Source organism: Tursiops truncatus, chromosome 7, assembly GCF_011762595.2.
Source record: "Tursiops truncatus isolate mTurTru1 chromosome 7, mTurTru1.mat.Y, whole genome shotgun sequence".
Classification (NCBI taxonomy): domain Eukaryota; kingdom Metazoa; phylum Chordata; class Mammalia; order Artiodactyla; family Delphinidae; genus Tursiops; species Tursiops truncatus.
The window spans coordinates 1,430,155-1,445,072 of NC_047040.1; positions in this window are offsets into that span (position 1 = coordinate 1,430,155).

Genomic DNA, 14,918 nt, shown 5'->3' on the forward strand with positions numbered 1-14,918 from the left:
CCCTGCACAGCTGTGCGCGTTGCATTACAGGGACTGTGCAGCATCAAACCTACATTCAAGCTGGTGTACTCGGTAAAAGGAAGGACAAAGGCGTCAGAACTGCATCTGTCCACAAAGTGTAAAGTGTTAGCAGTAGAGGGGCTCTGAAAGCATCTGGTCCGGCCCCTTCGTTCGATAGAAAGGCCGGGCTCAGTGAAGACCACCCACTCACCCACCAGTCAGCGGAGCCACGGCCAGCCCTGCCCAGCTCCGTGCCATCCCCGGTGGGCAAAGGAGGCTTGGAGGCCTGGGTGACTCCCCGGGGGGTGCCTGTGACCCCACACAGCTGGGTGGTATAGGGAAGAAGCCAAGTCCAGACCGTTGATCATGGACCCCAGGCAGCAGGGGTGGGGGAGACATACCACAACTGTGAAATGGAAACTCCTTTCTTTTTAGAGGAGAAAATCCATTTGTAGCTCTTTTCTGACCAGATTGTGATGCCCCTGCCAGCAGGTCTGAGGGAAGCCTGAGCTCTTCCAAATTCTAAGGCGCTTCACTGTTTCCTAACGTCAAGAATTCCTTGACTGCACTTCAGAGCACCTGCAGGTGCCAATTCTGCTTAGCGTTAAGCCTCTGACCAGATTTATTTGGCTGGTTTGCAGTTTCTGCGTCTCTTCCAAGGGGATGAGTGTGTTATCTCTGCTCAGAGGCCCACGGAGAGTTCAAGGGGTCCCCCTACATCCAGCAGGCCTTTCCACAGGCCTGGTTTCCCTTGGGGGGTGCGGAGAGGAGCCTGGAAGCACTGTCACGGACAGAAGGGAGAGCAGGGGAGGGCGGCCTGGTCCTGGGGCCCCAGCTGGGCTTTGTTCCCTCTGAGCCAGACTCAGCTTCCAGGGACTGGAGGCAGTGAGGAAAGCGAAGATCCCTTCTCCTCTGGGAAGGGCCTGTCTTGACTGACGCAGGGCAGGGCTGCAGTGGGACCCACGGGAATCCTTCTGCTGCATGGCCTCAAGCAGAGGCCACACGGGGCCTGCAATCGCCTTTCAGCATCTGAAGGAGGCGAAGCCCACTGTTGCCGACTTCGAAGCTATTTATAACCTCTTGCATTTTCATAAAGCTTTCTGTGCGGGAGCCAGGCTGCTTCGGGTGGTGACAAAGATTCCTGGCTCAACCAAACTGGTCAGGCTCCCGAACCTTCTCCTGGGCCCATCTGTGCACTTCCCTATAAACTCCAGCTTTAATAGGACCCTGCTTGGTCAGTTTCACCAAACCCCCCTGCCTCCCACATCTGGTCACCCTCTATATGGGATCGGGACCCTCTCACCCTACCCCCTCACCCCCGGGAACGTCTGACCTCCCTGGCCTGCAAGACTCCTGTAGGGTTGGTTTAGCCAGATCGCCCTCACCCCCGATGTTTCCTTTTATGATTTTCCATCCACTGACCCTCACCCCGCTTCTCAGCTATAAATCCTCACGTGTCCGCGCCGTATTCCGAATCGGGCCCAGGTCTGTGCCGAGGTCTCTTTTCCCCTATTGGGATAATTCCTGAAGAACATCCGCTCTTGCAGCTTCAACTACTGTCCAGCTCTGGGTGTAAGAGCGCAAAGCTCGGGCCCAGCAATTGTCTGCGCTTCCGTGGGGTCAGACCTGGACCGCGGCCCGGTGTCCCTGACTCCCTGGCCCAGGGGCTTCGAGTGCGGGCACCGCCCTGGGGAGTGCTTGGGCGATGGGACATCTCAGCTGAGCCAGGAGCCGGGGTGGCACCTTGTGGAATGGGAGAGAAGGGAAGAAGGAGCAGAGGGTCCGGAGCAGAGGGACAGGTGGTGAGGACAGGAGGAAGGAGTGGGTGGGACTCAGTCAGGACTAGGGTGGGCTACTGACGCCCCCCAGGCCCTTTCCGGAGAAGAGACCCCCAGTCACGGCCCTGCTCTCCGTGTGGACGGACCCTTGCTCCCCCTGTGTGGTCCGTGGGTGAGCATATCAGCCTTGTCTGGGAGCTTGTGAGAAATGCAGACACTCGGGCCCCACGCCAGCCTCCAGAATCAGGACGCCATCTTCACAAGGCCCCAGGCATGCTGGGCCCCTGGAGTCTGCCGGGCTCTGCTCGAGATCCCGCGCAAGGGTGGGGGAGCCTTTGCGGCTCCCAGGGCTGAAGCCTTCTCCAGCAGTCCTGGCTGACACCTCCTGAGCTAGAATCCCACTAAGGCCCTTAAGTTCACTTGGTCTCTATCTGTGTTTGAAGCACGTTTGCTCTATTCACCTGTTTTACATAATCACAGGGGACACTGATGCAAAGCGACTTGATACTCAACCAGGGAAAAGCTTTCCCGAATGGAATTTGTTTTTGTCTGTTTCCCACAGGCAGCTGTCAGGGCACCAAGCCTCGCATTCCTGACTGTGTCCAAGTTAGATCACCTTACTTTCAAGGGCCAAGGCATCTGGACAAAGGTCCAGCCTGCAGAACTAGCTGCAGGAAAAAAGGGCTAAACTTGCATTTGACTCATCTCAAGATCACTGGGTTCCAGGGGACTCACACTGTCCCATATACAGGCCTGCAGGTGAGGAATGGAGACCGACTCTGCCCCACAAAGCTGGTCTGCAGCACACAGGAATTTCCTGGGTTGATTCGAGAGCACATATTGTGAAACAGGGAGACTGTTAATTCCACATAACAAAGAGAGTCACTGAAGTGCACAGGAAAGAAGCGAGTATTTGTTGAAACTATTTTCTTCCGAACATCATGACATCACATTTGACTTTGCCACAAGTAAGTGAACAGACCACATTCAAATTTTTAAGATCAGAAAACTCATTCTCAGAAGTCATGTTCCTAAATGCCCGTTTTTCCATCCATCCATCCACCATCCATCCATCCATCCATCCACCATCCATCCATCCATCCATCCATCCATCCATCCTTCCATCCATCCACCCACCCAACCACCATCCATCCATCCATCCATCCATCCACCATCCATCCATCCATCCGTCCTTCCATCCATCCACCCATCCAACCACCCACCCATCCACCATCCACCCATCCATCCATCCATCTATCCACCCACCCTTCCAACCATCCATCCATCCATCCATCCACCCATCCATCCTTCCACCCATCCACCCATCCATCTATCCACCCACCCTTCCAACCATCCATCCATCCACCCATCCACAATCCACCCATCCATCCATCCATCTATCCACCCACCCTTCCAACCATCCACCCATCCACCATCCATCCACCCATCCATCCTTCCATCCATCCACCCATCCATCTATCCACCCACCCTTCCAACCATCCATCCATCCATCCATCCTTCCATCCATCTATCCACCCACGCTTCCATCCATCCATCCATCCATCCATCTATCCACCCATCCTTCTATCCATCCATCCATCCTTCCAGCCATCCACCTTCCATCCATCAATCCAATATTTTTGACAATGTCTCTGTGGCTTATGGAAACAAAATGGCTACAGGTATTCATTGCTCCTGTCACTCAGGTACAAGAAACATATTTAATTTTTATTTCTAAGGGAAACAATATGTGTTTCAAGTGTCTACATTCACTAAGTTTGGCGAGGAACCCAATACTGGGTAATTTTCTTCACAACGCCTTTCCCATTCCCCGCAACGTTTTACCAGAACCCCAAGGCTACTGCTGCCAGTATTCTTTGCCCAGGTCTGCTTTTCTTTCAGAGGAAATCAAAGTTGCTCCTCTCGCACAGTGCCAAGCTTTAAATTGGGGCTTTGGTCAGGGCGCCCATGGCCATGACACTTGGTTCCCAGGCACCACAGGCACCGATAACCCCCGTCTGAAGGCTGCTGCCCCCAGGTATGCTCCAGGTGCATGAGACGGACCCCACCAGCCCCCGTTGTTCCTGTTCCAGACTGCCCGGCTGAGGGTGATGGCCGTGTGATGAAGCATCCTTCGAATGGTTACACACCAGTAGACAAGTGGACCAAGCGCCAGGCAGGGGACACTGACGAGCAGGTGTCCCCGCCCTGGAGGGAACCTTCCATCGCGAAGGTAGCTCAGGAAGTGCCCGAGAGTAAAGAGACGTGGCAGGTGTGATCACCTGTCACTGCTCAGTCCCTCCCCTCACTCCACTGGCTGAGTGAGGCCCGGACTCCAGGGATGGGAGGAGGAGTGGGGCTGCCTTTGGAGACTCTGTACAGACCTGACACCTGGACATACGGACATAGGCCCGGGACACAAGGCCCCAAACTCAAGGACATCAGGTGGGACTTAGGTGGGGAGGGATTAGATTAACCCCCAGGGAGATGCCTTACAACAAAAAGACAAACAAAAAGTCACCAGTTGAATGTTTGTTTCAAATGTTTCCGTTTGTGGGTGCAGAACAAAAAGGGCCCTTAGAGACTGTCCCGTGTCCCCTGATTCCATGACTCCTGCAGGTTTTACGATGATGCCTCAGGGCTGGTTGCAGGAAGTGGAAAAAGATTATAGGGGACACTGTGTCCTCATCGTTTTTTCCTGTATTTATTTATTTCTTTTTCTATTCACCGAGTAAGATGATGCTCATTATAAAATTCAAAGATTCCTCGCCAAAAATGGAAAAAAGAAGAAAAACCATAATCCTCAAAATAATAAGAAAAATTCTCGAATAGAACCATGTCAGAGGAGCAAACCCGTTAGCAATTAAACTGTAATGAAAACTCTTGTCATTGAATCCAGGTGTGGGTGGTGCAGGGCTGGGTGCACAGAAAGACCTGCTCCACACAGAAAGGTGGATTTCAGACCAAGTGAGAGAGATTGGTTTTATTTTTCAATAAAGTCTTTTGGGGCAAATGGTTCAGCACATGGAGAAAGAAGACAGTTTGAGTCCTATGTATTTAAAAGTAAATACATCCAAATGCATAAAAGAATTAAATAGCAAAACCCCAAATCTGAATGTTTTGGAATCAAATGATGTTGAAAAGGTCTTTTTTGAATGTCCCCAACTCTAGAAATTATAATGGAAACTACTGATAAATGCGACCACAGGAAAACGTAAAACAGCTGGACAAGAAACACCCCACGAGGTCAACATTTTGGGACAATATTTTTCACACACCTACTGACGAAGCTTCATACGTAAGGGTTTTTCTGAATAAATTAGGAATCAAGTCATGCCAATGACAACACAGGTACACACAAAATAGAAGAAACAATATGAGATGAAGGTAACTACAGTAATAAGATTAAAAACGATTCCTATTGGAATTCAGAAATCGGACTGGAAAATCTCCGTGTTGGTGACAGCACTCTTGCATATTTAGTAGGAGTCAAATCAGGATGATCTAGAAGGCATTTTGGAAACAGGTGTCATGTTGTAAAACGTCTCCTCCTTTTGAGCCATGATTTGTTGCAAAGGAGGAAACTACGCAAGGTTAAAAGAAGAATGCCCAAAGATGCCCTTACGATATTACTTATAAAACAAGAGTAAACAAGAAAAATCAAACCAGTGAAAGCTATCAATGGCCGTGCGCGGAGATTGGCTACGTCGGCTGCGGAAAGTACATTGGAATATCACACAGCAGTTAAAAACAATGACATACGTGCTATTTGTTGACACTAAGCTATTTCTACGACACGTTGTTGATAGAAAAGAGCCAGTTTCAGAACAACACGCTCGCTGTGACCTGGTTTGTGTGCGACTGTAAGCTTGCGTTTGTATGAACGAGAATTAGCTTCCGCCCACCCTGGAGTGTTGTCTCCCTTGGGTGTGTTTGGAAAGAAGGGGGTCTCGTGTCTTTTCCCAGACTTCCCTCGTGCGTGTCCCCCTCCCTAACTGGCCGTGGACTTGGCATTGGTAGGGCTTCACTTTCGTTTTAGTTTTATGGGAAGAAGGACGCCAGCCAAGGTTGGCCATGGTTGTGTCCAGGTGGCTGGGCTTGGAGGAGACCTCCTTTCTCTATTTTCTGGATCGTCTGATTTTTTTTTAACTTTGGGGATGTATCATTTCTACAGAAACAAAGAATAACTTTTCAGAGATAAGTGCGGAGTTGTGTGTGGAAGGCTGAGCGTTCCTGCCCTTGGCGGCGTTTCTGAAGAAGTCCAGAACATCCGTCACACCGCAGAGGATCTGAGAGCAGAGCCCGGATGCTCTGTGAGCCGCCAGTCCCGGCATCACGGTGATGCCTCCCATCTGCTCCCCAGGCTCTGGCTTTCAAAGCCTTGCATGGCCATTATCACCGTGGGATCTTCGGAGGCGCCTGGAGGGCAGCGATGAGCCGGCATTTCTCAGAGACCAGCAGTGTCTCCAGGAGGGGTGGTCTCTGCACGTGGCCTGGTGTAGGGGGCCGGCATCTGGGATGGCCTGGCCTGGAGGTGGCCGGGGCCTGGTGCCTTTCTGATTCCCTCCCTGGCTGAGGCCTGGCCTCCTTTCATCCCCTCTGATGTGGAGGGATTTGCGTGGCTTCATCCCGGTTTTTTTCTCTGCTGATTACACAAGGGTCAGGGGTGGGCTGACCGGGTGTGAGCACGGCTGGGCCATGCCTGCCCCTGTGCAGAGGGGCAGGCTGCTCTTAGGCCAGCACCCTCCATCCCACCGGCCTTCTGGGGCCCTGGCCTGGCGCATCCCCACGCCCACCCTGCCCCGCCGGCTCAGTCCTGGTCCACAGGCTAGAGAGTGCTCTGCACGCCCCATGTGTCTGAGTCCGCTTTGGCCCCCCAAATGTACCCTCAAGGGGTCTACTGTCTCAGTCATGGAACGCGGTCTCCGAGAAGGGACTTGGGTCTGCCTCTCCCACCCTGACGGCCTGTGACACCAGCTTTGTTCGTTTCAGCCCCCCCTTTGAGGGACTGAGCTCTGAGTCTCTCTCGACCTCCCTGGAGTGTGGTGTGGAATCAACATCTCCCCAGAGCCGAGAAAGAACCCAGGGTGGAGAACTGCCCTGGTGACTCCCCGACGTTACCCTGGGAGCCGCACGATTCTAGAGGACAGAGCTCCGCGCTGGCCGCCCGCTCTGCAGGCCGCAGCCCACGCCCCGCAGTCAGAGTCCCTCCTCCTGGCCTGCAGTCACTCTGGGCAGAACCAGCGGGGCTCAGAGACCCCGTTTCCCTGGGCAGGTGCTGGGAGGGAGGGGACAGCAGGAGAGTCGGCTTCTTGTTAGCACGGCCGCCGCCCCCTCGTTAAGCAGAAAGCAGTGACTGATAAAATAAAGGACTGCCTGGGTCTCTGGGGTCTGTGCTCCAGGGAAGCCTGTGTAACGTGCAAAGGGCACCGAGCAGCACATCGCAACGTTAACTCAACGCTGCGGTGAGAGTCTCACAGCGACTTGTAAGACCCCAGGGACGGGGCAGCAGCCCCAGGACACGCGCTCAGGCCCCCTGGAAACTCGGTCGTGTTGCCGTGTATCACAGCCTTTCCTTTTGTTTTGATTTTTATTTTATATTGAGTGTAGTCGATTTACAATGTTGTGTTAGCTTCAGGTGTGCAGCAAGGTGACTCAGTTACTCATATACCTGTAACCTCTCCTTTTCAGGTTCTTTTCCCTCATAGGTCATTACAGAGTATTGAGCAGAGTTCCCTGTGCTACACAGTAGGTCCTTGCTGATCATCTGTTTTATGTATAGTAGTGTGCATATGTTAATCTTAACCTTCCCATTTATCCCTCCCTCTTCCCCCCAGTAACCATAAGTTTGTTTTCTATGTCTGTTTCTGTTTTGTAAATAAGTTCATTTGTAGCATTTAAGATTCCACATGTAAGTGCTACCATATGGTATTTGTCTTTCTCTGTCTGACTTACTTAGTACGATCAGCTCTAGGTCCATCCACGTTGCTGCAAATGGCGTTATTTTGTGCTTTTTTATGGCTGAGTAGTATTCCGTTGTATATATGTACCACACCTTCTTTGTACAGCCTTTTCATTTACGTCGCGGTGGCCAGCTATGACGTGCTTGCTGTCGAAGTCATTCATTTGTCGTTAAAGGGGGTTCTTGCACTGGAGTGCGTACAGAGCAGAGGGAGAGTGTTATCTAGGTGGGAGGTGTGTACTCTTCTCCCCGAGGGCCTGCGGCCTCCCCGTTCCTCCTCTCAGCCTCAGGCAAAGTCAGACCGGCAGTTCCTCCAGGCCTGCAGCTCCCAGACCTCTTCATCCTCCTGGCGCCCCTTGCAAAGCTTGGGTGCTTTGGGCAAACAGCCAGGCGTCCCCTCTTCAGCCCGGTCCTGCCACCACCTTCCAGCAAGACCCAGTGAAACAGGGGTCTCAGCTCCTTCATTTTAAAATCAGGACTGAGCATCGTATCTTGGAGATTCTGGAAGGCAGCCCTTGTGTTTCACAGGGAGTGAAACCCAGGCTCAGAGAGGGGAGGGGGGATGCCCAGCTTTGGAGACCGGTCAGTAGTCGCGCCCAGTGTCACCTGTCATCCTGGCCCCGTGTCCTCGAACAGTGGTTCCTCTGTTTCCCCTGTGACACCGTCTCCCTGCTGTGCCGAGCAGATGAAATGCTGGACATGAACGTGCCGGGGCAGACGGAGGTGGACTCCACAAGCTCTGCGGGCCACGTAGAGCTGCAGGTTCCAGGTGTGTCCTTGGGACCATTCCAGGGCTGGCTCTGGGGAAGGGGCGGCACACGTGAGGGTGACCAGGTTGTGGCTTGAGGTCTTCTGGCCTTCACAGGCCATGGTGTCAAGGCAGCGGCATATCCACTAGGACACACCTGTCACCTGCACAAGCCACCTTCCCCTCCTGGCACTCAAGGTAGTGAATAAGCCCAGGGTCTCTTCCAAACCGACCGGAGCTGTGTGAGTGCAGCCTGACAGCCTCCAGACAGCGTCTCGCTTCCTGGATGAGCCCGTTCTCATTGGCGTTTACATCTGTCCCTCTCTGGTGACACGTGACCGCAGCTCAGTTCCGTCCTCAGCTGTCTTTAACTTGTTCCCTTACCTCTGGATGACAGGCCATCTGTCCCCTTTCCCTCGGCACCCCCCGTGTCAACATTCCCTCTGTCACTTCAGAGATGCTGTTGTCTGCACGGCAGTGGGCTTCAGGGGGGGTCACAGCCAAGGTGTTCCTGGAGAGGACTGACTCCAAGGTGGAGACCCCAGAAACCAGGCAGTAGCCCGCCAGCTGGAGTCTGGGGTCGCTGTTCTTCCTGATCTTGTGAAGAACTGTGATGCTTAGAGGCTGTACTGCTCTTCCTGGGCCACGGCAGCAGTGAGTGAAGGTGGGTGTACAGATGCCTGGTGTGTGTGTGTGACTCAGTCCAAAGGAAAAATGCAGACCTGCAACTTTACACCCCGTGCAATTCAGTGACAACGTTGAGAAGCCGAGCAGGAATAGCCAGTGCCAGGTCCCGGGGGAGCGGGGAGAGCCCACCTCATGCTGATGACTCCTGGGCTCAGACCCACCATGGGAGTGTGGCACGCGTAGGGGAGGCCTGGTGGACATCAGAGAGGGCTTCACGGAGGAGGTGTCCTTGGAGGGGGCTGTGGAGGATGAGAAGGAGTTCACCAGGCAGTGGGGACAAGGGTTGTCCTGGGGAAGGAATGATAACTACGAATTGCACAGCCAGCCGGCCTGCACTGGGATGGGGGTGACTCGGGGGTGGGGTGCTGGAAGTGGGGAGAATCCAAGGATCATGTGTTTGGTTTGCAGGAGCTGGAGCCCAGCTGTAAAACTCTCTATTTCTAATCATAAGAGCAATTCACGTGGGTCACAGGGAAGGGCAGGGCTGGGGTGATAGGTAAAGGGTCAGTGTCTTTATGCCAACACGCCCCTAAGGCAAAGACTGGATGCTAATCTCACCAGTCGGCTCATGGCCGAGTCGTTGAGACATGTCTGTCCCCTTTCTGTGCCCACTTCTGTATTTTTAAACCCAAATGAGAGTATGGGATACCCGGAGGCGTTTGTATCCCTTCACAATTTGTCCTCAGACTTGGCGTGACCTTTTATGGGAGGCCGGGTTCAGGCCACGCTCGGGCTCAGGGCGGCTGTGCTGACCGTCCCGTGTGCCACTCTCCTTCCATTTTCTCTGGGAGTGACCATCCCCAGGGTGGATGTCCTGTATCTTTCACGCCACCGTCTTCTCCATCGTGGTGCCTTTCATCTCATCTTTGCCCTTTTGCTCTGCGTCCCGACATGAGTTCGGTGGTTTGCCCCGTCCACCCCCTGGGGTCCCCCTCCTCGTCTCCTGGTGCACTTCTGCTTCCCTTCCTGTCTGCTTGGTGAGCCCTGCCTGCCGCTCAGCCAGTTGCACTTTCATTTCAGTCTGTCACTTCACCATCTCCCTCCTCATTTCTTCCCATAGAGTTCCTCGAATTTAACTGAGACACAGAGCAGATGCTTTCTAAAAATCGCCTGCATCCTGGTGTGAACAGAGACTCAATACTATATATATTCACGCGCACACATCCGTGTGTTATCTAGACGTGGTTCTAAGCGAGCTCTTCCCCTGCATCTTGAGGTCATGTCCTCACTGTGGATGCTGCAGACCCTTTGCTCACGCAGACGGGTCCTTGAAGGGAAACTGCTTGCCCGGGCGTGGTGAGTGGCTCCCCTGGCCCGCTCGCGGTGCCCCGGCCGCCCTGAGAACCTCCCCTTGCAGCTCATCTGGGGGAGGTGTTTACCTGCCCCATGGAAGACCGGGGTCTGGAGCAGATAAAAGGGCCATCCTGCCCCCAGGCAGCCCTGCGCCCCTAGCCCTCAGCCATCTCACAGGAAGAATGGAGTCTGCTCCCAGGTGACTGGAAGGTTTATAGTTACTTTATAGTTATCTTTTGCCAGACTGTGTCCAGGCTCTGGCCCTTCCTCTGGCCAGCTGCCCGCTCCCGGGCGGCATCTCCACTCACCCACGGTTCCCGTCCCTCCCAGCCAGGAGGTGAGACAGAGAACAGTCCCTGCGTGCGTGTAGACGCGAGAAGGTTGGCGTGGCCCGGAGAGTGGCTCTCACACCTCCCTGCAGACTGCGGCTCCACCTGAGGGTCTTACCCCATCACCCCACCCAGAGGCCGCCTCTCTGAGGGAGGGAAGCACAGATGGGGGAGGACGTCGCCCCCCAATTCCCTTCTCTCTGTGTGCTTTGCTATCGCATCTCTGTGGTCACAGCTGCGGATGATAGAAATCCCTCTGGTGGACCACTGACCAACACGCCCAGCCCCCAGGACTTTTCCGTGAGTATTTCCCTGGGGAGATGCTGCCGGGCAAGGGGCAGGTGCCTTATTCCAGGCTTTGTTCTAGTGGATCATTTCACAAAGCGGGAGAGTGGGATGGAGACTGTCGGGGGATTGTACTGCCCAAAGCATGACCAGTGCCTCACTGGCTTCTGAGTCAGTGGAAAACCAGTGGGCCAACAGGAGGACCCTCCTGCATTGGGAAGAAGCTGGTGAGCCTGCCAGCGTGAGCTGAGGGGAGCTTTTCACCCCGTCTCTTCAGCTGAGTCGGCTAAGGTCGGGTTCACGGGGCAGACCACGCACAGGGATTGAGATGCGTCACCAGACTAGAGAAGATGCAGGCAGGGGTCAGCCAATGAGCCTGCTGTGGCGTTGCTGTTTCAGGGGGAGCAGAGATGAGGTGGGACACCCGAGACCGGCTTTCCTGCCTTGGATAAGGGTGTGCTCTGCCCAAGTGCCATCTTGTAAAGGCTCCGACACCGAAAACTTCTGTCTTCGGTTACAATTGATTTCTTTTCCCTAAGCAGCTAGAATCAAGCCCACGTTCCTCAGGCACCGTTTGTACTGACCCAAGGCTTCTAGATTCCTGTAATGGCCCCTCCCCTTCTTCCAATGCTTCGCTCGAAAGTTTTCTAAATTCTTTCCTGGGGTTTAATTCCTCTGACCTTAGTTCGCTTTAGGGAAGAAAGCCGGGGAAGAACGTTGGCTTCATTTTCCAAATGGGGAATCTGATGCTCAGGCGGGTTAACTGCTTTCCCTGGGTCACGTGGCGGGTGAACATCCAAGGATGCTGCGGCTTGAACCCAGGACCCTCCCCCTGCCACATACACACTGTTCTGTCTCCAACAAGTGACGGGGTGGATTAGGTTTAGGGTTAGGGTCTTTCCATATAGGACCAACTTTTCAGCGGGAATTTCAACCCCAGACATAGAGTTTATGTTCTGTCCCCGTCTCCTCACAGCAATGAGGTCTGCTCTTCCAGCTTCAGTGCTTGCCTTAGTAACCCTAGTGGCTGGGTGCTTAGTGAGCATCTGGGGATCAAAGAAATCCTGCCTCGAATCGTAACCGTCTCTCCCTTGGCTCTGAGGTATGGGGGAAACTGTGGAGAAGGGAGACTCATTCTCTTAATGGGAAAAGAGATAAATGAAATGAGGACTTTGATTGCCTGAGACGATATCACCCAACTTATTGCTTGCCGTGGGGAGTTAGTACAGAAGCTGATGGTTTACTCAGGAAATTTAAAGACGGAAACAAGAAGAGATAAGGCAAAGCAGTAGTTGATCCAGAAAGACAGAAGTCATAGAAATACTTATTCTGGGTCTATTTTTAACCTTTTAGAGCATTCAAGTATCTACCCATGGGTAATCTTTTTCTCTTTTTTTTAATCTAAGCTCCCTCCTACTTCCCTCTTGCTCCATATTATTTAGAAGCAAATCCAAGACATCATAAAATCTCTTCGGCAATCATCTCCATGTGTATTTCTAAGAGATAAGGACTCATATTCTGGGGGCATGATAATGGTATTGTGGTTATGTTAAAAAACTTCTTAGTATTATCAAATACCAAGTCAGTGTTCAAATTTTCAATTGCCTCATATATGTCAATTTAATCTTTTAATCTTTTGTTTGAACCAGAATCCAAATGAGGTTAACACAGTGTGTTCGCTGATGTTTTTTAAGTCCCTTTCAATCTTTAGATCTCCCATGCATATCTTTTCTCCTTGGCAATTTATCTGTAAAAAACGTTTCTAAGGTATTTCATTTTGCGTATTCATTGTTGTGTTTCAAATGGAAGAGGAGAGCAAAGAAAAGTTCTGGGTCCAGTGTAACTCTCCTGGGTTTTTGATAAATGTGGTTTCTTCTAACTTTGCAACGTTGGGAAGAGAAGAGAAATTCAGGATGTGTGCACTCTGCTTCCCCTTTGTTCTTGGTTACAACTCATATTTCAAGTCTCGGCTTTCTGAGGAAACGGTTGAGACACATGCAATTCTCAAATTTTTTTTTTTTTTTTACAATTTTTTTACTCAAGTATAGTTGATTTAGAATGTTGTGTTAGTTTCTGATGTTCAGCAAAGTGATTTCGCTATATCTATACCTATCTATCCATCTATATACATATATATGTTCTTTTTCAGATTATTACAACATATTGAATATAGTTTCCTGTGCTATACAGTAGGTCCTTGCTGTTTATCTATCTTATATATAGTAGTGTGTATCTGTTAATCCCAAACTCCTAATTTATCACAACTTGTTAGAAGAATTTTGAAGGTAGGAGACAGAAATGCAAAGCTCTAAGGAGGGCCAGGATGTCAGCTATGACCAGGAGCGTGCTAGGAATTGGACTCAGCCCTTTAAATGGATTGTCACTTAGATTTATCGTTCCCTTTTAAACAGAACAAAATGATGTGATCTAAAACTGTCTTTAAATTGTTACAAAGCATCTGCCCCTCTTCCTAATGCTCTGAAAGCTCCATGGGAAAAGGTGAGAAAGGAGTCATTTGCTTTACCTCTTGTACCTTGCAGATAGGCTCAACAAATATTTGCCATTGGTGGTCTAATAGTCCACTAGCTTGTGAAAAAAGGAAGAAGGGATGAAGTTCATTGTTATCACCCACCTGTGCATTAATATCGACATTAAAAGGTCAAAGGGAAAATGTCTGCTTCTTATAACAGTGAACCACATTCACCACTGCCACTGAGAACCATTTCAAGAAATCTAGATAAAATACATTTTAAAAATCAATTTAAAGGTACTGAAGAGCTGCCAAGACAAAGAGTAATCGAGGGTCAAGATCCTGGCGGGAAGGAAAACCCGCAGAAACGAGTGCAACATTGGCTCTTCTTCCTCCCTTGAGTTATTCACCAGCATTGGCCCCAAAGACTGATAAACTGAGCAGAAGACCCCAGCTGAGAGGCTCAAGCCTCAGAAACCCAGGGAGCTGATGACAACAAACAGAGAAAATTGTCTCCCAGAGATGAAGGGCCTGGTAGGAATTCCAGCACCAGCCAGAGTCCACTAGGCCAATCAGTCTTCCCAAAGGTCCACTCAGCTCAACTCCAAGTGGTGGAGGCAAACGTCCCTCCCTGTTAACTAGCCACCAGAAGCCGAAAAAGTCTCTTTGAAGGAAGATAATCTAATCCCGAACCTCAAACTATGCCTGAAATATTTTATACTTACTATCAAACATTCAACCAAAAATTACCAGACATGCCAGAGACAATACTAAATGACCAAAATCCAGGCAAGAAAAACAAATAATGGAAACAGACTTAGAGAAGATACAGACACAGGAGCTATTACAGACTTTAACATCACTGACTAATGTATTGAAAAAATAGCTAATTACACAGAAAATTTCAATGAAGAGCTAAAAATTATGAAAAAGAATAAAATGGAAGTACTAGGACTGGGAGATAAAATGGCAAAAGAAAGAAGGCATTAGATGGATTTAATAGCAAATCAGACACAGTGAAAGAGATTAGTGAACTGGAAGATGGGCCAGTAGAAAATACCCAGAAAGACCCACTGAAAAGTAAAAGGATGACAAATGCAGAAAAAGAACATAAAAGATGCATGTGAGATGGTGAAAAAGTCTAATATACCTGCAATCAAAATCCCAGAGGAAAGAGAGAATAGGACAGAACAACTCTGAAGATACACTGGCTGAGCAAGTCCCCAAACACTAAAAGCATCAAGCCATAGAACGAAGAAATGTTATAAACCCCAAGTACAATTAAAAAACAAAAACAAAAACAACCACATCTAGGCATACATAGTGCAACTGCTGAAAACCAGGGATGAAAAGAAAATATTAAAAG